At 36.3% G+C, this 22,636-nt stretch overlaps 1 pseudogene; it reads right to left on the bottom strand.

The window, feature by feature from the left end:
- Positions 1-277: 277 nt before the first annotated feature.
- LOC121330717 lies at positions 278-21,219 on the bottom strand (annotated as a pseudogene).
- Between the last annotated feature and the right edge of the window lie 1,417 nt (positions 21,220-22,636).

Here is a 22,636-nt window from a genome sequence, read left to right as displayed (position 1 = left end):
GAAATTAATTTGTTAAAAGAAGTAAATACTGCACTGTATGATATGTAGGTTATTAGCCATGATTAGTTTTTTCAGTTTTCTTTGATGAAGGCTGTTGAATTAAACATTTATTTTAAGTGCCATTAAATCACGCATTCAGTTTATTAGACGATTGTTTTCAAAATAGTTTTTTTTTTTTTTTTTTTTTTTTTAATTTCTTTACTCGAATATTACTCTGTACCCAGTTTTGGTTTTCTTATTTAAACAAATTCCTAAATTGATTTTTTTTTTTTTGGTGACTGAACATTAAAAAAAAGGATTGTATTTTTTTTATGCAAGTGTTCTGTGACAAGGGACGACACAGGATAAGCTGTATTGTCATTTTGTCAACTCTGTAACAGTGATTGGCTATTACTTAGATGCTATGCATAATGCCACTTGAAGTGCTACCAATCAGACAAATTGAATACTTCCGTCCATTTGCATGTGCGGTTGGCACATCCTCTTTATGATTTTGCAGTGGTGTTGACTGGAGATACCTTTATGTCCCTCCTCGCCCCAGCAGCTCTGGGGTGCAGAGTAAGATCCTCATCCTCACCTGTCTGCTGCTTGGCAAAGTTCACAAACACCTGAGAAAACAGAGAGGAGCAGAGCAATAATCAAGGTTGTCTGTAATTTAGCTCTTAAAGTTGAAAAGTTCAACTGCTCAGGGATAAAGGGAGCAGTGACTCATACAGAAAGCGTGTTGCAAAGATAAGATTCCCCAGGCCCATCCAAATGTATTACTTGTATTTGGCAGTCCACTTGTTCACACTATACAGGCCATTTTACCTCTTATGAGCCTAGTCTCTCACATGTCTGCCTTAAAAGACAATTATCTCAATAACAATGTATTTTAAGAAGTCAGCTGTTCACAACAGCTGTAGGACATGGTTTGTACATTCCTATCTAACTTATTAAACATCATGTCTGGCTGCTAGAGACATTGCAAATGAGGTAAGCCAAGCTTTTACAGTTCTATATCAAATGCATTTAGTAGTGTCCTGAATCTACTTTTATTAAAATGTGAAGGTTTGATTACTTTTCCAGCCATTCACAATCTAGGCCCTAAATGTATCTGCGTACCTGGTTGAGCGTGGTCTGTGAGACTGAGTAATCCTCAATGTTGAGTTTCTCCTTGTTGGACACAACAAGCTGGAAGATCTTGGCCAGGGACTAGGATGGGATCTGGTACTGTAATGTGTTGTAGTGTTTCTCTCTCTGAAGGCAGCCCGGAAAGTTTGCCTCTATAAAGCTTTCAGCTGAGTTCAGGTCCGGAGGAGCTCCAGACTAAACTGCCTTTATTTTCATGGTAACAACATAACCGTCCCCAGATCTGAAATAAAAGCAAGACGATTGATCAAATTTGATTTCTTAGACCTTTATACTGGTCTGCAACTTGAAATTATAATAAAATATGACCTACATGTATTTGAGACGCTGGATAGACCCTAGACACTTGAATGTCCCATTAACCATTATAGCCAGACGGGTGTAGAGGGCTTCACATTCTTCCATACTGTGAACAGAGATAAGGCGGTGAAGCAAACCAGTTTCCATATAAAGCATGTGAAGAAATGAGTAGGAAGCAAGTCCAGTTCTGTTTGTCTGCTTCATTATTAAATGCTGTTTCTTTTAAAATGACATTTTAATGCACATTCAGAGTCACTAATGTAAAAAAATTGGCCAATGAGCGCATGGGTAATAACTTCTTAAAACAAATGTACGCTGGAGTTTTTCATTAATTAGTCCGGTAATCAGAAGCCAAAACTTGAGGTCATAAGAATGCCAAAACCTTAAATTACTGGTTATGTATGGCCATCAGAGTTTGAGGAAAAGTCTTTAAGTTACTTACCAAAATAAAAAACATGTGACATATGACCAAGGATATGCCACCATGCAGGGTAGAATATCTCTTCAAATAAATACATCTCTCTGATGACTGGTCAGCCTTACCTGTGTGATGTAAGCACCACAGCTCTCCTATCTCGAATGACACTCATAATGGAATTCCACAAGAAACATCATCAAGTTACTGATGAATACAGAAATACAACTAGAACACATTTCTTTACTCACACATACAGCATTGACTGAAAATACTAAAATAGGACATGGTTATACAATTGCTGCACCTACCAAGAGAACTAGGGGAGGACAGCCTATCAGAGCAATAGCAGTGTAGAGTTTGCATTTGTTTCCACCGCTGTACGTCCTAGAACAGCGTTCAGCATAGTCAACGAGACCCAGCTTCTGGATGCCCCACTCTGCCATCTGAAATGCACAGGGGGATTGGAGAAGGAGGTTCTTAACATTTATCAGGAATATTCAAGTTCTTCACATTTCACATTTCAAATTTTCTTTAGCAATTTGTATTACCAGCTTCACCCAGTCCTATTGATAATCAAATGCTGCAGGTAAAAACAGACTAAAAGTCATATTCTTTATTTATAGTTATGATTAAAATGGACTGGCTGGAGAAGTCTGGGTATAATTGGTGAATAATTTAAAACCATTCCACTCAACAGAACTACCTTGTTATTTTACTTGCTGACTTCCAGCAGTGAATTAGTGAAGGGCCTGTAGAAAGTAAAGTATAGTAGCTGAAAATGAAGGATGTCCACACCATGGGTTACAAGGGAACTGTAAACAACCAGTACAGGCAAAAACACCTTCAGCTCAGAGATGACCCATAGTGGTGGCCCTGGGATCTTGTGATCTGTCAGGTTTTATTGCTCCGCAGTAAATATTTTCAACCATATTTTTCTATGTTTCTCTGTACTGTGCCTTAATGGCTCTATAGCTCTATTTTTGTTCTATTTAGTGTGCAGCCAAGATTACCATGAACACCACAGGCAATGAGGACTTCTCTGAAGCCAGTTGATCTACAGAAATGGCATTTTTAAGTGCAATTATTTGGGGTCTCACAACATTGCAGGTGTATTTATGAGTGGAATATACTGTAGTATGTTGGTAAAGACCAAGGATACAGCTCACCCATTATTTATCATTCTGTCTATCATGAAAGAATAAACAGAAAATCAGCAGGCTATTCACATTTTCCAAGGCCACCATTACTTCAGGGATCATCCCCTTGCCCATGTGAAGTGGACTATCCAGAAATTGTAAAAATATATTCCTTCAATGCCTACAATGGCAATGACAGGGACATAATGTCAACGATCCCTTGAAAAAATGGATGCCAGATCAACTAAACAAATCCATGGACTTATGCTAAAGACAACTTTGCGCAGACAACAGGAGCCAGCATATTATCCAGGTATGTGGTGGAACTCCAGAGATGGCTAACCTGAAGGTCCTCAGTCATTTTAAGGAAATCCTGGCTGGTAAGTGCACTTAACCCCAGTCTCCTAATCTGGCCTCAGAGCAGTCTCTTTTTTGTAATGTTTATTGTAATCCTGGTGTGGATCAGTGATTCTCTTTGTTTCTCCGGGTTCAGCTCTAGTAGTAGCAGAGATTTGCATTGCTTTCTTTCACCTTCTGCAGCTTCAGCGTCAACAACAGTGACCTTGTTCTGTCCTGCAACACTTGTTCGCAACTTTCTGTGCCTCAACATCCACTCTTCTACAGTTTGGGTTAACAAAACACACACACTGTGCATAAATCAAACACATGCATGCTAAAGAAAACACCACACTATTAGAAATTATCATAACACCAACAGAAACTGAACTATTTCATTAAACCTCTACACAGCACGTAAATTGTTTACACTAGTTTTGTCACACTAAGATTTCCCTTTCCCTTCAATGTGAATTTATTAAAAAACAGTTGAATTACCACTTTGAATATTATCACACAAATCTGGATTTGTGGTTTGAAATTGGATATAACATGTTTTTATTTGCCTGGAGCGCACAATCCATTAAACACAGTTGTATGGTTACCTGGGTTCCCCACACCTGTGATTCTTTCAGCATCAGCAGTAACCTTGAATAAAATCTGAAAAAGATAAACATGTATATAACTATAAGTTTAAAAAAAAATAAAATAAAATTAAACCTAGAAGTTTTTTTTGTTTTTTTGTTTTTTTTAAATGTTTTTCCCCCTACCTCTTCAAGTGAGGTATCAGACATACCAAAGCTGCTGAGTCCCATGCCACCCATTGTCTCCTCCAGCTCCCGGAACAGGATAGCATAGGCCCAGTGCTTGAAGTCTTTGTTGAGCAGAAAATATGTCAACTCCTGACCAATCATCTCAATCAGCTTTGGTGAATCAGGCTGGTTATACTCTCTATGTCACCCTCAAAAAAAGAGTGGGGCAGACAGGCTAGCATACGATTCAACTGCTTTATCGTTATAATGTTTATGAAATTTAAACTTCTCCCTTTGTCACAATTGTTGAACATGCCACAGGAAAGTTTATTATGAGGCATCTTTGAAGTCAGCTTATCAGTTTAAGTTAGCATTCAGTGATTAGACAGCATATTACCATCCATCTCCTGTTCGAAGGTATGGGTTTGGGTTTGGGTATGACGATCTTCCTTGAATTTGGTACAAGTAGATCTACTGTATGCCATCCAAAGCTATGTATTATATAACATGTGGATGAAGAAACTGTAAATAAATCATTGTAAAGACCTCCTTCTTCTTGTCTTGTTTGACGCATCTCATCCTGCGCACCAGGGTGAGGTAGAAGCCGATGCCGAAGCAGTTCTTCGGGAATAGGGGAGCCGCAGCAGAGCATCTTCCCCTTGGAGATGATGGCCACCCTGTCCCCAAGGAGGTCTTTGTGTTTATTCTTTATTAAAAAATGAGAGCAGTGGGAACCTGATACATACAATTCACAAATCTTTAGGGATGTTTTTTAAGGACTTTTTTGAAGGGTGTAATAAATTATAAAGATTTGCTATGTTTAACAGTGCTTTGAAAAATGAATACACCTTTTCAATATTTTGAAAAAGGTTTAATGAACTGCAAGCTTCATTAAATGAATCATCATGGGCTTGAAAAACAACAAAATCCCCAAAACATTATAAGAATAAGGCCCTGTACTTACCAAACACCACCACTTATTTCTGTGCTGAATTTTTATTTAATCTGCCACTAGAGGTAGCTGCTGAGCTATGCATTTTACCTGAGCGGTACTTGAGCAGCAGATCCCAGCTGGATCTCATTGAATAAGGATCTACTACAGAAGTGGGTTCATCCAAAATGACCACCTTTGCTCCCCCAACAAAGGTCATGGCTACAGACAACTTCTTCTGCATGCCACCTGAAAAATGCCATTACACTAAATCTGTTAAATGCAAAAAAAGTGAACAAAAATAATAGCATGATAATCAAACAGTAAACAGAATTACTGAAACAATTTCACAAAAAATCACAAAAAAAAAAAATCACATGTAAAAAAAAAATAGTAAGAATTTTACTGTGTCACTTAAAGCAATTGAATTCCCAAACCTTAAGAGCTTTTAGGGTTCTTTGAAACTCTGAATGATATTAAACCTATATGAACTGCATTTGTGGGGCTCATCTTTGACTGGGGGGAAAACAAAGTGGTAATTAGTGCTATGAGGAGCTGAGTACTGTACCTGACAGGTTCTGTGCCTCTTCATTCTTCTTGTGAGGGAGGCCAACGTCTTCTAACATTTCCTCCACCTTCTTCTCAGATTCTGCCTTCGTCTTCCCTTTCAGTTGGGCATAAAACAGAATGTCTTCAGCTACTGTTAGGTTATGGAAAAATAGTAAAACAGCCAACTGTATTTAGCAGCTACATGTGTTATATAAAACAAAGTGCACCTAACACTAAATCTGTTTTCAATTGTTATGGCAATTTAGAAGAATAGGCTGTGGACACTTGATTAAAACACCTAAAGTTAATATGCTTTTTCCCCTTTAGTGTTTATTGAATTTAAAAGTGTTGTCGATGCATTCAGGTTACCAACTTATAAAGGGGGCAATGTGTGTCAGGTCTAAATGTAATGCTTTATGCAACCTGCCGCTCCATAGTTTCACTATAATGTAGCATTGTATATTACAGTATGCAGTATTAATAGCTTGTATTATTCTAGCCTAGGAATTCTAGTATTACGTAAAGTGTCTTGTATTTAATAATATTTAATAATGAAAAAGTTTACACCTAGAATGCCAGTGGACAATTTTCATAAACAGAACTGTAGTGTTTATTTGTTTCTGTTTCAACTAAGGTCACTACATCACATCAGTACATATATAAATCGAGAATGCCGTCCATTAACCCTTAACCAGCACACATACTGGTGGAAGAGGATGTTTATCTGTGGGCACACACCCAGAGACTGTCAAATGGAGTCAATGTCTGCCCTGGTGTCCTTCCCTTTGATGATGGCAGTGCCAGAGGTTGGGGGGTACAAACCAGTGAGGACCGACCTAAACAACAGCAATGTATTATAACACAAATCATCCAACTACAGTATTCTTCTATTTTATTGTCAAAGGAAATTCAGGGAAACATACATGTCTTAATACATGGAGCGTAGCACACGAACAAACTTTTCACTGGTCCCCATCATTAAGGATTTATGTGGTTTTATCAGTGATGTAAGGAGGGAGCGGTTTATCACGTCTGTTTTTGTGCATTATCACAGGGTGCTGACTCTGTGTGTTTGTGCTGTAATCATTCAATCACAAATAAAAGTGATAAACCACCCAGACAGAGCCAAGCCTTTAAAAGTGAAACTATCTGCAAGCAACGCAAAGTATTTGTTTACTTTGACTGCCCATATCTTGGACTGTGTAAATTAACTTGTTTAAAATGTTCCACCAATCATGAAGCAAAGAGTGAATGTTTAACAATCTTTCAGTAAAATAGCCATGCCAGTCCATCTGTTGAGCAATGGTAAACCACATTAGACAACCCATATTGTAATAAGAAGCAGAAACTCAATACAAATAGTATTTTTTTTTTCTTTCTTGGCAGTCAACATCTCACTTCAAACCATGTACAAATAAAAAAAATACAATAAAATGTAAAAGAAAAGACCCATTTTTGAATACTCTGAAAAATGATGATGAAACTTCATATTCAGTCAAAATATAAAAATGAGAACTGACATGGTTGTTGTTTTTCCAGCTCCATTGTGTCCCAGGAAATAAGTGATCTGCCCTAGAAGGTTATGTTCAACCTGTTCACCGCTGGCCTGCTGCAGCCATCAAAAGACTTCACCAGGTTCTGAACCTCCACTCCGACCACCAGGCCTGCTGGCTCAGCCTCGAGGAAAGGGTTACCTGTGAAGCACACAAGAGATCAAGACAACCTAGTCTGTTATGTGTCTGAATAATTTTATTTATTGTCCACCAAATTGATGTGTGGTGCTAACCCACTTGCTAAAATGGATTCCTTGTTCACTCTTATTGCATAAAATCACTTTTGTTGGTGTGGGTAAAAAATTGTTAAAATAAAACAAACAGCATACATGCCAACAGTCCCTACAGTAACCATTTCCGAGCAAATGAAAACGGCGTCTATCAAAGCAACAAAGAAAGAGCGTGCTCGTTTAACAGTGACTGGAGTAAGAAACTATTCATTTATTCTGGGAGAGAAAGAGGTTGTAATAAGCGGAAAGACAAATTGAATCAGAGGAAAGGAATGCATTTTATCATAACTGTACAGTAAACATTAACCAAAGTTCGATTTTCACATTTGCGTTCAAACAAAGTCAAGGACATTGCTAAAAACATGGAATGGGAACAGGAGCACAAAAAAAAACAAAAAAAACAGGAGCGTTTTGGCTCCAATCTTTACCACAGCGAGACAATTTGGACTAACATCCAAAGCACCTTGATTAAAAATATGAACAATAATTTATCATTCATTCACTGACTTCACCAACCTGTTAATGTCGTCTATTGGTCTTTAGCCAGGTTACCTGGAATAGTTTCAGAATCCTTTTTTTCTTTCTTTTCCTGCTTCTCTTTGTGCTTGCACGGTTTCTTCTCCAGTTCTTTGCTCTCGGTTTTGTTCTCGGTCATCGGCTTCTCTGATGACTTCTGGCTCTTCTCTTGCTCTTTTCCATCCTGAGGTCTCCTGTATCTTTCCATTATCTTTCAAAGAAAAAATATATAATTTAAAATGATTGGAAAAGGCTGTGAGAAAAATACAACTGAAATTGAAAAAAACTAGTATTAAAAGGAAAGAGGTTCCCATCAACTTACTTTCTGTGGGGGCTGGTTTCTCAGGCAGAGAAAGTTACTATTTATGATTCTAATAATTTACCCAGGTTAGCCAAATTGGGAATTTTGATACATTCAAATGATGATTGACTAAAACAGACTTGACATCATGTGAGCATATAGATTTACCAGAGTGGTCACAATGATTGATACTTTATTCATCCATGAGTAAGCTATTAGGGCAAATAATGTTATCTAGGAAACTTTCTGTAGTCAATATAGTGAATGTAAAACTCATATAAAAAATAGGACAAAATTCTACATAAACCAATTCAAATTTTAACAAATTAAAATGCAATTCGTAACAGCCTTACATGAGAATTTATTAGGCTTTCAATTTGCAGTTTCCAGATTGTTAACCTTTGAAGGGGTATGTGTAAACATCACAGATCACAACACAAAAGCATAGACATTTGTATCTCACTAGCAGGAATTTCCTGTGTTTTTCTACCAAAACAATAAATACAAACCTTGAAGCTGCCAGACAAAATAACATTTATATATTTATTTATTTTTCTGTTTCTGACAATGACCATATATAATAAGAGGGGATGGGGTACCCCTTATCGAGAGTTAGAAATGAAAGAGAAAGATAGGTACTAATGAACCAGGCATGAGGGCTAATTGAATTCCTCAAGAAGATAATTTCTTAAAATGTACACTTTAAATCAAATTTCCAGACCTCTTCATGCATAAGTTTGAACCACGAGCTGGAGTGAATCTACCTTGGACCCTCTTACCTCTGCATATTGGTTAAAGAGGAGGATGACCTGATCAGTCACATTAAAGATGTTTCTCCAATCAAAGTCCAGCCTGTCTTCTGGTCGACTGCTCGGGGGTCCATTGTAGAGAAAGTTAAGAATATCTTTGGATGAAAATTCTGTATCTGTCTGTCAATGATGTCTGTCAATGAAACCGCTCACTGTAGGGTTTTTAATTGTATCCTGGGAATAAAAGAGTCAAAATAAAATGCATTTGTTAAAGCAGATTTAAAAAACAAAAGGTCCACATTTTAAAATATTTGTCCACTGTAGTTTTTGTTTTTTTTAAGGTTAGACTGAAGACGAACAATATGGTTCTCTTCAATTACTAACGGTATGCAATTTGCCATCACGCTGAAAATACAACAGAAATTAACTAACTCTAGAATTATATTTCAAATGGGAAAATTGAGATTTTGACTCAAACACTCAATAGCATAGTTTGTGTTCAGTTATGTCACTATGTCTTACTATCAGAAACAGTTGAATAGCAGGAAGGAGGCTTATTTTAAACAAAGACTCGGATCATATTCATTTGTACACTGCTCTGAAAGAAGTTCCACACTTGAGGACCCACTTCTTCCCAGGCCAGACCCATGTTCCTCAGTCTCTCCAGCTCCTCAAATGTGGTGTTAGCCTGTGCGGAAGATATAAGCACCACCACAGCTTATTCTTACATTGTCTGTTATCTTAATCATACATAACATGAGTGAAAGTATGAAGTTAAGAAGAATATGATTTTGGTTATAGTTTGGTTTTAACTTTATGGTGTGGAAGGATACAAATGACAGATATTTCCATTTAAGACCATTTTAAACATCTCTGTTCTTTGTGAATGGCAACCTTTGTTAAGGACGCAATGTTGAAACTAATACCTTTTCCCCAGGGTATCTTAAAATAAGTAGATTAATGTTTTTACAGTGAGATGCCTTCAATACATTAGGGGAGGAGTGAACTACACTGCCTTAAAAAAAAACTAAAAAAAAAAAACTACAAAACAACTGATAAGATAAATAGGTTCCACTTCAAAATAAGTGTTTCTTTTTCAAGCTGAATTGTGTTTCATATTAGGGTTTCATTTGAACTACTGTTGCAACGCCAGACAAAAGATATGTCAAACATAAACTTTCACATTTTTAAATATGTATAATAAACATCTATTTTTACATGACCTACACTGGTACAATCAACTGTCCTTGCTTGATATATGAGAACAGAAGTCTTTTCTTGAGAAAACTGTGCTATGTAGATTAAAACAGAAGGGAAATGCAAAACAAAATGTGTTGAAAACTCCCAAAGTTATTTTCATAACTGTGTTATTTGTTTTCTGTAGTTGAACTGTCTATTAAAATGCAGAGAACACACACACACACACAAGGGATGGTTATCAGGTACAACAGTTTTTGAAGAGGGGTTTTTGACTGCCCAATAAATCAAGCTGTAAGGTGTTTGTGATTAATGTTCAGGTTCCTTATAGTTCTTTTCTCACTGTAGGGTTAAATACTCTCTGAACACTACAGGCCTATATAAGAGAAAGATAATGATATTCAAAACTATTAACCGCTATAGGTATAGGAAAGACAACTTCTCAAAACAGTACAGCTGTAAACTATCCAAGTGCATTCAATTTAGTTTTTCAGTTGAAGGCATTTTTAATTGGTTATTTTAGGATTGTCTTTCTGTTTACTTAGTGCTAAAATACAGCTACCACTCAGTTCCATGACGCTGGGATTAGTTAGACTTGGTGACCGTGTGACTCGATATATATATATATATATATATATATATATATATATATATATATATATATATATATATATATATATATATATAGTGGTGTTAACATGTGACTAACAGACGAAAGAGGGAGTGAAGTGAGTGAGATATTTTCAGCCTCCTTGCCACAGTTAAAACTTCTGCAAACTCAACATCTCTACTTGGCATTATTCTCATGACTTTACCAAACACTGGCAAGTGTGTTTCCTTACATTTTTTAATATCTGCCACACAGCAGGAGAGTCAGGAGCATATGGGATCTTTCCCATCAGCAGGGGTTTCATGGAATTCCAGGCTATTTTGGTAATGGGGTTAGACTCTAGGTTCTGGATCAGTGAATTGCAGAATGGGCCTGAAGGAAGTTTAAAAATGTTTTAAAAAAAGCACACACACACTTGTTAAAACTAATGGTCTTCCATCAAAAAAAATTAAAAATTATAAAATCAATTGTAAAATTGTAATGCTCTGCGTTCGCAATCATACAGTACTCTTTCAACTACTCTGACAGAAACTTCACTCATTAAATTTAGCTTTTATATAGGTGTTCTATCTGCTGTATTTTACAAGTCAATTGTACATCTTTTAAAGCTAATTGTACATTATACAATTTTCTACATAGATTCAGGGTATTCATTTAAATTGTCAGTTTTCTCTTTATCATGCTGGTAATATTCAATATTTATACTGGCAAGCTTTGTATGCATATGCCCGTTTTCCCATTGGAAATAGTGATATTTTGAAATATCACTGTCCTGATCACAAAAGCAAAGTTTGTGGGGAATAATAGCCATTTTCTATACTTTTGAGGCATAAGCAATTAGGAAATAACACTTACTACCCAGGAACAAAAATTGTGTTACATAGTGTAATCAGTTTAACAAAGCTTGAACTACAATAGTTAGTTGGATGTTATGTTTGGAAAGGGCTATATGGACTTTGTACTATGTTTCTGTTAACACAGCTCTACAATAATAATAATAATAATAATAATAATAATAATAATAATAATAATAATAATAATAATAATAATAATTTGCATTTCCAAATAATTTATAAAATTGGTACAGTAGTCCAGGTCAGACTTTTAGGTCTGTGTTTGAAATATGGTAGGGCACTGCAATTAACTACCAATGTATTCTTCTAAAGCTTGCCTTGGGCTCTTGGGAGTGTAGACAGGATGCACATTTAACATCTCATCTGAAGAATAGCAACTCCCTAGAAGCTAAGTACCCCTGCAACCGTACGGGCCTTTGATTGTTTAGGGCCACAGGGTAGATTGCCTCCAACTGAACCACATACACCATTTCAAACACAGCGTTGCCAAGAGTTCCTTAGATTTCCATAGCAGTATGGCTGCAGGCATTTTAAATGTGATTGGGACAGAGCATGTCAACAGATCAGTAACATTTTATGATAGTGTTCGTAATTTTGATTACTGGAATGGTTTTACTGTTGGTTGTGGAAGGGTGTTTGTTTGAGCTTCTGACTGAGCAGGTAACTTATTAAAGAATTGCAATGCAGGTAACTTATTAAAGAATTGCAATGCAAAGGCGTCTTGCTAGCCATGCTCCCACAGATTCTAGCCCTAAATGCCACCGGAACATCCACATGATTAGAACCATTTAAATTAACCCACTGGGGGAATGAATAGCAATTTTGCAATTTGACAGGGCCTTTAAGGTTAAATTAAAGGTCTGGGGTAAACTTGTGGTTTAAAGTTAGGGTTAAGTTTATGAGTATTTTGGCTCAAGATAAATCAGCAACATGTTATATGAGTAACTGGGACATTCTTTGATTAAATTACAGTTGAACTGCATCGGTTACACTAATGTCTTACCTCTTGAAACAAATCAAAAACATTTGACAGTACTTGGCCCCAGAACCGTAGGTCCACACCAGAGGAGTGATTATCCAACACTGAAGGAAGCTGAAAATACAAGACATTTCATATACTAATGGTACAATATACCAATGGCACAAATAAGATTGAAATATAGATCACAGATTTTATTATATGTAACTCTGTACTTTTGTTGTTAGTGTTAGTAATGTTAGTATGGGGTGTCAGGATATTCACATCACATATAGAGATGCTACACATTCCAATTTTTCGACAAATTGCAAAGTAATACAATAGCCTGGAAATACCTATTGCACAGCTGAGAAAGAAAATCAGCATCATTTTATTTGGGGTGAATTGTTATTTTTATGTTTTTATTCCTAATTTCTTTCCCCTTAAGCACGCACTGTGCTACCCACACTCAAGCTAGCTAGCTCATAATACAGCAGACAGAGGTTCAGGAAACACTGTGTGGTAACATAAACTCAAAAATAAGACACCCTTCCTGTGACATTCCATGCTATCTCAAAAGATCAGACTTGTTTAACACATTAAACAAGTTACTGACATGCCAGCATGGCCCCATAGTCTCCCAAAGACTGGAACCCCCAGGCCGAGATTTAAAAAAAAAAAAAAAAAAGGTATTGTCAGTCGTTAACAGGAATTTGTGTAATTGTGTGAACCTCTAATTCAGAACGACATGATTGTTAGTCAATTGTCTTTATGTAAAGCTTCATCCAAAAGGTGTGTCTTCACTGATCTCATTATAGAACTAGGCCAAGCTTTCCTTGTCCCATAATGGCAGGAAGAACCAGCCTACTCCTGTTACTCCAGAGCCTGACTTTATTGTGACAGTTCAGAGGGGCTGAGGAAGTTATAGGGTATTAATCCATAATGGTGGTATTAACCTCAATAGAAAATAATTAATTGGAATAGTTAGCATAGAACAATACAAAATCCTAGGTTACAATCAGGGGTGGAATTTTCAACAAAAAAGTGCAGGTACTTATATAAACACTGGGTGTAAACAGTTTTAAAATGCAGACAATTTGATGCCAATGAATAAATACTTTTAAAAATGTATACATATCGGTACACAATAGATTTATGAATACAAACAAAGCCTTAAAAAGTGATCAAATATAGCCAATTTTGTGTTGCGTTGTGCACTGCATGCAGACCACGTCGGCTGGGGAAGGTGGTGAAGAGCTCCAGCAGGGTTTGGCTGCAGGCAATGTCCTTCAGGGTTAAGTCAGGGACCCTGAATGCAAACTAAAGAAAAAGAAAAGGAGAACTTGTTTTAGGACTTTCCAAACACTGGAATCTGTTGTGACTTGAAATAAAATACTGTGCTTTTGGAATCCACATACCCTGCATTAGGTCGTGCAAATCAGAACGATGGCCACATGTAATATACATGTTATATTAAATATATCATATTTTCAGGACTTGATTTTTAGCTCATGTACCGTACTTTAGAGAGTTTTGACTACTTTGCAGTCTATTCAAGCCCACATCTCAATCAAGACACACAGGAGTACATTCATAAAGTATTTGATTGCCAGGAAGCGAATAGCAATCTCTTGCATTTACTGGTGATACTTTATGAAAAATACAGCCCAATGAACCTTTGCCAACCAGTATCCCACACAACAGCGGTCAAGATTCCAAGATAAGGAACAGGAAGACGAACAACACTGCTGCTTCTGTTTATTACAAATATTGGGTGTTCCGACAATAGAGTTCAATTAAGAGTGAGAGTCGTTCAGAAATACTGGAAGCATGGAAAATGTGTAGGTGAAATTTCTTTTAAATCACATGGGTAGATAAGTGCTACAAAACATGTTTGCTTCTGATGACTGCATTTAAAAATGTAATTTGTTTGCACAGTATGAAATCTAGTTTAGGCATTTAGTCACAGTTTGTTATGTTGCATATTAACACGCGAGTGACTTGAGTGTCTGATAAATCATTTAGTACAAGTTTGGCTCTTGAATAATCATTGGCGTGCATTACATAATTCTTTATTGGACATACAGTAGATAGATAGATAGATAGATAGATAGATAGATAGATAGATAGATAGATAGATAGATAGATAGATAGATAGATAGATAGATAGATAGATAGATAGATAGATAGATAGATAGATAGATAGATAGATAGATTTTTTAAAACTGCTTTTGAGTAAGTCTGTGTCAGATGATGAGAGATGATATATTTTTAATGTTAAAACCAATTATTCAGATACAACTTGGCCAGCCACTGCCAATTGGTGTGGCAAGACCTATGTTGCTTAGCTCTAGAACACAAATCATTAGCAGAGTAAAAGTCCATTCAAATCTTAGTTAAATCTTCTTAAGCACCATGTCTCACAGAAGCTGTTGAAAACATTGAAACTAAAATCATTAGACAACATATCTGACCTGTTTACACAAGTCAAGGCTAAAAGTGTGAGCTTTACTTTAGTTCTACAAACCTGTCTAAACAACAGATATCACCATATCTGGCAAAGTAATTATTAAACAGCAACTCTGGCATTTACCATTCCTGCTGTCATTCAGTAAATAAACAACTAAGAAAAGGATTAAGTGGCTACTTTAGTTATGTATTACTATACTTCTATGTACAGTATTGCATTGTAAATACAAAAAAGCACAACAATTCTTATCCATATATCTCATTTAATCATCATACTCGGATCTCCTGGAGTGGGCAGGGAGGCTGCTTAATTAGTAATAACTTTACAATTAAATACTAAAACATATATATAATTTCTGTAGCTGTAGAACTGTAGCATCGCTTACTTTTTTATAATACATTTTAATTCAGATAGCATTGGTCTTCATTTCACCTTCAGTTTTGTTACAATAATACAATTTTCTGATCTCAAAGAACAACTAGAAATATATGGTTGGTAGTTCTTGGAGATAGGATGGACCTAATCCATGAAGGATCTTCTAAGTTATTACAACAACTTTAAAATCAATTCAGTAGATCACTGGCAACCAATGTAAGGACCTCAGCACTGGAATAATGTGTTGAGAACTACGAGTATGAGAAAGCAGTCTGGCAGCTGTGTTCTGAACAAGCTGAAGCCTTCTGAGTTTAGTGGCAGGTATATCAGCAAACAAAGAACTGCAATAATCAAGACGAGAAGTTATAAATGCACGTATCAGCATTTCTGAATCCTTCACCTCCAGTACATATTTTAATCTGTCAACATTTCTCAAATGATAAAAAGCTATTCTGATAACAGAATTAATATGGAAATCAAAAAAAAGCTCTGGATCTGGACACCCAGGTTCCTCACTCTAGCGGAAGGTAAAATGGAATGGCCATCAAAAATAACATTGATTGGATTACATTTCGTAAAACCCATTTTAGAACCAATTAACAAAACCTTAGTTTTATCTTGGTTTATTTGAAACCAATTTGTGGCCACCCATGATTGGATCTCAGTTAAACACTTTATAAGAGTATTTATTGCCATATCTTCATACATAGGAAATGATGCATAGATTTGTATATCAATAGTATAAAAATGTAATGTAAGATAAATTGGCGACAATGAGATAGACAGGAAACAAACCAATCTAGAACTTTCTCAGAAAGACCAAGTTGAGACTGCAGCCGACTTAACAGAATCTCATGATCAAAGGTATCAAATGCTGCAAAGAGATCTAACAAAACAAGAATTGAAAGCATTCCAGAGTTTGTAGCCATATGAAGATGATTGCAAATGCTCGATAATTTTTTCCAGCAAATCATTGTATTTTAGAAATAGGACGGTATTTTTCCAAACAACTCTGGGGAGAGGTCTTGTTTCTTAAGACGAGGTCTCAAATTAAAGTGGAATTCACTATGTTAATTAAGACAGGACCAAGGGTCTAAACTGCGTGAAGTAGAATGGAGCTTCGAGAGTACTTTATCAATTCCGTCATTAGAAACCGCTTTGAAAGTAGCCAATAGTTGTGGTGATTTAAAATAGCTAGTAGTAGAAGTAAAATGGTAATGTAGTAGGAATGTTTACATTTTGCATAGTTACCAATTTTGGATTTAGTAGTTTATCAATTATACTAAACAGAGCAGCAGACCAGGTTTTTCTATTATAAATCAACTCAGAAAAGCAGGTGGCTTTAGCTTTATTGAAGGTATCTTTATATTGTTTTACTTGAATTTTTCTAAATCTCTAGGTCAATACAAAGCCTGGTTATCCTCCACTGTTGCTCTAACCTGCGACCTACAACAGATATCATATCACCAATTTATAGTGTGCATTACTTTACAGCATCTCAACTTTGAAAAACAGTTCCCCTCACTCAAGTTGGCTAATAAAAAAAATAAAAAATAAAAAAGCACTTTAAAAACATTGAATTCAATTGAATTCCCTAAATAAGCAGCATCGAGTTTCAAAGTGATTTGGCAGACAGAGATAGCTGTTCTATAACACTCATGGAGAGAAATCTAAAAGTCAACAGGATAGGATTGTTTTGTGCTGATCACAGTCATTCTCATGCTCACTCACTTCTGTATGATAATAGAATGTATGGTATAATATTCTGGCATCATAGGGATGTAGTATTTCCTTTATCTACACTACATCAATAGCTGTAGCAGTCGGGTGCATGTAGCTGTGTTAACTTTAAATATAGGATGTAACCCTTTCTGTAGCATGAACATGTACAAGGTTAAAGCACTGTTTTTAACCTCACACAGAGTTCACAGTACAAAAACAAATTGAAGTTTGCACAGATAACAAGTATCACAAATAATCTGCAATATACTTGGAGCTCTGGACTGTTACACAATGTAGTGGCTGTCTCCTGTAATTTACTCTTTCAGTACTTTACAGAAAGATTGAAAGAGTCTTATTTTTTTGTTTTCTTCTTAAACAATGAAAGCAGATTTTACAATTGTGGCTGGATAGAGTATATACAAATTCCTAACCTCCTCCCTCTAGAATGGCTGTGAACAAACTGGTTGAGGGTGATTCAGTCTGAAACCTGGCATCAGTTCACACCACAACAAACATGTTTAAAAATAGAAAGGGAAATGGGGTTACAAGGCCTGCTGCTCCCTGGCTGTGCTGAAACCACACACATTCCAGCAATCACACCCAACGTGAGCAGCACACTATCTATAACAACACAGCACAGCTGAATAGGCTTCTTAGTATTGAAGGCTTTTTACTAAACCATCTTTGAAATGGCCTTTAAAGAGCTGGTGAGCTCTTAGCAATGTCATCATTACCACCAAGGCGGCAAGGTGTACAAATAGCTGTGAATCACTGCCACAGCCTCTGATTAGTTAAAGGAGTTATCTAACTAGCATAAATCTTCAAAATGCATTTTAAAGTAACAATTAAGTCTAAGGCAGGCCAAATCAATGAAAGGTTTGCACCCTTTTTAATCAATTTACATATGAAAGCATGTTGATCAACCATTCACAAAATGATGTAATCCCATGACTTTTTCTGAAGACAGCCAATGCTGCATGCCTTTACTTCCCACACAAGAAGTCTCACACACCGATGAAACACACACTTTTAGATCAAGGAGAACTCAGCATCTGATTCAGAAGCTTCTTTGAATTTCTTGTCCAGTTTATTGTTCCCGAATGAACAAGTCTCAGCGCTGTAATTACTACTAAAATAATAATAGAGCCAGCAGTGTTCACTGTTATCATCATTGCAAGCATTACTCACGATGGGTTATACAAATGAAATTGTTGTAAAAACCTTGACTGGGTAATTACACACATGGAGAGGGCAAATATATATATATATATATATATATATATATATATATATATATATATATATATATATATATATATATATATATATATATAAAAAGGAAACAATCATGTCCAGCATATATTGAAATGCTGCAGGTACTATATCCATAAACTTCAGTGAAATAATAAAATGAGTAATGAAAATGTAAACATTAGCACCCCCCTGCTCAATGCACACTTGGGCCTGAATCAGCTGAGTAACAACAGAGTCAGAGAATCTACAGTCCCTTAACAAAAACCCAGTGAGAGTTTCATCGTCCTTCAGCATGTCTTCAATTTTGACCCCTCGACTTAGACATATAAAGAGAATAAGACTTTTACATCTGGATTCGGAATTTGCTTTTAGAAACACATTTTATCTCCAGTGTACAGTGTTCCCTTAGGAATTATCTGTTTCAGATATTACACAGTTGCCTTTAAAGTCACGGTAATTAATGCATATTGTCACTTATCTGCCCACAACTTAGTAGTAAGATACTAGAGGCTTTACAACATGATTATACTGTATGTGTATTGCTTGGTTCTGGACATATATATGCTTTATGTAGAGCTATTCTCCAACTCTTTACCAACCCTTCAGTTAGTAGGGTACTCTGCTGTTCCAGCCTTCACTAATGATATCTGATCACAATGGGCTGAAGAGCAGGTCACTGACCGTTGCAATTAAAACTTTATTTACCCAAGAAGATGATGGGACCTTTAAACCCAGACCTTGTCATAAGGACCGACAGGAGTGTAATTGACTGCATTGACACTATCATATTCTTAAAATTGTCAAAGTATCAGAATCTAAAGTTTAACCTAAAACTGAGAAACAGAAAAAATACACTGACTTAAGTTGGGCACACTACATTTTCCAATAAATGTAATTGTCTTTTTTATATCAATCATATATAACCCAAAGAGAACCCAAGGAGCTGCTCCCTGTCAATGAGGTGGAAAACAAACATTAACTGTATTCTTGTTAGAGTTTAAATCTTACCTGAAATTCTAGCGGGGTTGGTTCTGATTGAGTCTATGAAATCAGACATGACACCCAGTTCTTCCCAGACCTTTTCTAGCTGTTGGAATTCTGGCTCTGAGAAAAGCAGTTCTTGTGAATTGGCATAGAACCTCGCTAAACTGAAAAATAACAGTAGATATATCTATTAGTGCACATGACCACCTAACTTGATAGGGATGTAAAACGTATTGGATTTGATTTTACGCAGGATCATATAGACAAAATATGCAGATGTACTTAAGGTCACACAGAACCCAGAGAGAGGGCAGTTTGTGGAGGTTGATTACTGTAGTGATGGTGCCGGTATCACACTGTGATTCAAGCATTGCTAAACAACTACCAGGAAACGCAATGGGTTTGCTGACAAAAGATCAAAAATGGGCAATGCACGCATTTGTAGAAAACCAACTTCAGAACAAGCATGGAAAAAGGTCGACTGCCGGCAGAACTTGGATATTGCAGTCGTCTCCACTCCATTGTCAGCTTTACAAATCACAACTATTACAAAAAGGAAACTGAGTAAAGTCTTTACTCAGTCTTCACTTAATCCTTAGGGTTCTCTCTCTCTTAAAGACATTCAAACAATGTCCTCATATGGAGTTGTTCTAGCTCGAGACGACACCAGCGGATTCTCCACGCGTTGTGTGTTGGAAGCAGGGGTTGCTGGCATTACAGAACATTCCCTGTAACCAGGGCAAGACTCCTGCAGATGGCATGGCCTTGTTGGGAAAATGACCTGTTTTCTAGGGAAAGAAATAACAAAACTCAGATTTTCGGTAAACTAATAACATGCATATTATAATGAATGATTTATGCTTTTTATATTTTACGAACATAATAAAAAAGGTCCCATAGCATGCTAGTATAACTGGGGATGTGGGGATTATATCATGATCACGATATACATTATCAAGTTCTATTGCTTACAAATTATCCTGTAATATTTTGTTTATTTTGTAACAAGCCGCAGCACGCATCAAACACTCAATGTGACTCAATGTGTACTTCTAGGGTGCTCACTTTCACAGTGGAACTTCAAATAACCTGTTCCAATTGAACCAAACCTTGCATCATCAATGGAACCCCTTCAAGCTCTATTATTAACACATGTACTTTTAATTACATGTGCCATTACACATTCTGGGAAGAAGTGTAGGTACAAAAATAACCTAGTAATAAATGCCACTGAAGAGTTACAAAACCTTTTCTGTTCCAAAATGATCATACATGTTGCTGATATAGCGGGTTCGCCTTTCTCAGCCAAACCAAGACAATAAACAGGGCCAGTGGCCATAAAAGCTATAGCAATAAACCGAAGCTGCCAAGAAAAGAAATAAAAGTTAGAGAGAAAATCCACACAGGATAGTAAAACAAACGTACTGTTTTTTTTTTATGTTATCAGATACAGTCTTTCATTTGCACACTGTGGAATGCTCAACGTGCAGTTATTTTTTAAAATTAGTTTTCCGTTAAGTATATGGGAAAACTGCAAAGCGGTGTGTATAAAATATGTTCTATAATGCTCCCTAGACCTAAAACCGGATGGGTGGCTGAACTTTAACAATGGGGTGAATTGTAGGGTCACTGCACTTAGTCTGTTCCAGTCTAAACTCATTTGTATCCATGAGTGAGAAGCACTGTGTATAAACTGGTTTACAGGGTTTAAATATGTCCACCACTGATTGTGAGCTGTCAAACAGATTGAGTAGCAATGTGTTGATCCTTAAGAGTGTCGACCTTCTGTTTTCTAGTTCTGGAATAGAATGATGTTAGAACCCTGCCAGGCTTGCAATTTCACAGGGTCCAGTTTTTCCACAGCAGCAGCCAAATCGGACTGCCGGTCTCCATGTCTCCCCCTTTCTTCCACAAATTTGGTTAACAAGCAGGTCATAAACCTGAACGCATAAAAAAAACAGGTGACAGTAAATGACACTAACCTGTTCACTTTACAGTGGACCAACATCTGTTTTTTTACAAAAAACAAAATCGGTCCAAAATCACCATCCAGGATTCATGCTTGTGCACACAGATAAAATTGGTTATCGTCAATAAAAAGGACTCCAGCAGCAACTCTTTGGTAGCTATACACGAGGCATGTGTTAATTCAGACAAGCGATAGCTGTTTAATATTAATCTTTAGAATTGGATTATCGCTTAGATGTATGAAGCGGAGCTCTTCTCTGCTTAATCATATTGCAGAAGAGTTATCTGGTACTGTTTTAAATATACAGAAAGTTTTTTGTAGTATATATATATATATATATATATATATATATATATATATATATATAGAAGAGAGAGAAACATGTGCTGTGCTCTCTTTGAAGCAGTGCATAGTCCTTTGTATACCACGACATAAGATTTTATAAAGAATAAACAAGATGTGGTTCAAGCTCCAAAAGTAAAAACGTTTATTCATCTACACCAGGATACAAAGAATGATTATTCTCCTGCATCAAGCAAGCTCAGATAAAAGCACAATGTTTTTTGGCAGTGCTACTCTAAGAATGTAAACTTATAAAAAGAACATTATGTAGTGTATCAGCAGTAGAGAACGCATAATGCAGTAGCTAATTGGTTATAGAAAGAGAAATCCAGGACAAGTCAACATGGGATTATGAAACTAATACAGTTTAAACTTTGAATGAGCATCTCCGGCATATTTATTTATTTATTTTAATAATAAATAAAATAGAAAAAATAAACTTACCTCAGAATGGAACTGTCAAAGTTGAACAACATTTAGGAATAAAAGATAGTTTGGCCAGAGATTTGACAGTCGTCAAAGGGCTGCGTATCAGTATCATAGCTGCCTGCTCCAACTACACCGGCTAAAACTTGTAATGAGCTTGCTTTAATCCTCTTCAACAACATGAAGAACCTCTTTCAAACAACACCACATTCATCCATCTTGTTTCAGAAACCCTCGACGTGCTAAAATTGTAAATGTTTTAACATAAGCAACATTCTGCGGCCATGTTTGAGTTCTTTAAAACAAAATTCTATATTGCTAGATTTCCCTTTCCTTAAACCAGATCTTGAGAAGTACATCCTCATTAAGTAACACATGCCGTGTGTAAAGTTGTCAAAATTAATTAAGACAGGAAGTTGTAAAGGCCTTGCCGGTGCAGATTTGTAATCACTTCACAAATCTGATGTTTAGAAATAATAATAGGGTCAATGGAAATTAAATGGAAAGTAGTATGGCAAACCGTGAATTTCCATGCAGGTACACCATGTTAGAAAATCAGAAATGACAAGTTTA

The sequence above is a fragment of the Polyodon spathula genome, chromosome 18, assembly GCF_017654505.1.
Source record: "Polyodon spathula isolate WHYD16114869_AA chromosome 18, ASM1765450v1, whole genome shotgun sequence".
Classification (NCBI taxonomy): domain Eukaryota; kingdom Metazoa; phylum Chordata; class Actinopteri; order Acipenseriformes; family Polyodontidae; genus Polyodon; species Polyodon spathula.
This window is presented reverse-complemented; position numbering and strand designations above follow the sequence as displayed.